Here is a 1589-nt window from a genome sequence, read left to right as displayed (position 1 = left end):
CAGGCCATGCCCAGCAATCCCTTGTCTGTCCCTGACCTTGCTGTCCCCCCCTGGCAGTGGTTCCGTGGCCCCTTTGTGCCCCGCTGCCTCCCAGTTGGTCCCACAGCCCCCTGGGCAGGCCCAGCCCAGCACAGGAGCACTCAGGGTGGGGAAGGGCCCCTCTGACGGGATGCTCAAGGCAGTCTTTGGCCTTGGCCATACAAGATGGGAGGTAAATTAAGTAGAAGGAAATTAATGATATTTTTTAGAAGACAACAATGCCAGAAGGGGGAAAAAAAAAATACTAATGCAGACAGATTTGGTCTGTCATGACACGCACTGTGAGTTATTGGCAGAGGGAAGCAGGCAGTCTCTGGCTACTGAAAAGCATCATTTTCCTCAGGGCATCCTTGAGCTCCTGGTTCCTCAGGCTGTAGATAAGGGGGTTCGCTGTTGGAGGCACCAGCGAGTACAGAACTGCCACCACCAGATCAAGGGATGGGGAGGAGATGGAGGGGGGCTTCAGGTAGGCAAAGAATTAGGTGTTGAGAAACAGGGAGACTACAGCCAGGTGAGGGAGGCACGTGGAAAAAACTTTGTGCCGTCCCTGCTGAGAGGGGATGCTCAGCACAGCCCTGAAGATCTGCACATAGGAGAAAACAATGAAAACAAAGCACACCAAAAAAAGAAAAGCTCTAAAATCAAGAATCCCAAGTTCCCTGAGGTAACCTGAGTGTGAGCAGGAGAGCTTGAGGATGCGTGGGATTTCACAGAAGAACTGGCCCAGGGCATTGCCCTGGCACAGGGGCAGGGAAAATGTATTGGCTGTGTGCAGCAGAGCAGTGAGAAACACAGTGCCCCAGGCAGCTGCTGCCATGTGGGCACAAGCTCTGCTGCCCAGGAGGGTCCTGTAGTGCAGGGGTTTGCAGATGGCAACGTAGCGGTCATAGGACATGATGGTGAGGAGGGAATACTCTGCTGATATGAAAAAGGTAAAGAGAAAAAGCTGTGAAACACATCCTTCATAGATGGTCCTTGTGTCCTGGAGGGAATTGTGCATGGCTTTGGGGACAGTGGTGCAGATGCAGCCCAGGTCTGTGAGGGAGAGGTTGAGCAGGAAGAAGCCCATGGGGGTGTGCAGGTGGTGGTCACAGGCTACGGCGCTGAGGATGAGGCCCTTGGCCAGGAGGGCAGCCAGGGAGATGGCCAGGAAGAGCCAGAAGTGCAGGAGCTGCAGCTCCCGCCTGTCTGCAAATGCCAGGAGGAGGAACTGGGTGAGGGAGCTGCTGTTGGACATGAACTTCCCTTGCACATTAGCACCTGTCTGAGGAGAAAAAGGCAGTAACAAGTAATGGTGGATGTCTCAGAAAAAAATTTATTCCAGTCCTCATGTAAACGCCTCAAATCAACTTTTCTCTCTCACAAAGAATCTGTGACTGGTCCATTTTAGGAACTCCATTGAGTGCTGACTCAGAAAGCTCCAATGAGCAGGGGGTTCTGCTGATGCTCTGGAGTACTCAGTTCTTCCCTACAACAACCGAAGAATAGAAACTGGGAGTAATGTTTGATGAGATCCCCCCATGGTATTAAACAGTTTCTCATCATTGTCA

The 1589-nt window shown here is 52.2% G+C and overlaps 1 pseudogene; it reads right to left on the bottom strand.

Annotated features, from left to right (window-relative positions):
* Window positions 1-325: 325 nt before the first annotated feature.
* Window positions 326-1276, bottom strand: LOC127462531 (olfactory receptor 14J1-like; annotated as a pseudogene).
* Window positions 1277-1589: the final 313 nt, after the last annotated feature.

The sequence above is a fragment of the Manacus candei genome, unplaced genomic scaffold (genome assembly GCF_025592945.1).
Source record: "Manacus candei isolate 608988 ecotype Guabito, Panama unplaced genomic scaffold, ASM2559294v1 h1tg000129l, whole genome shotgun sequence".
In the NCBI taxonomy this organism is placed as follows: domain Eukaryota; kingdom Metazoa; phylum Chordata; class Aves; order Passeriformes; family Pipridae; genus Manacus; species Manacus candei.
This window is presented reverse-complemented; position numbering and strand designations above follow the sequence as displayed.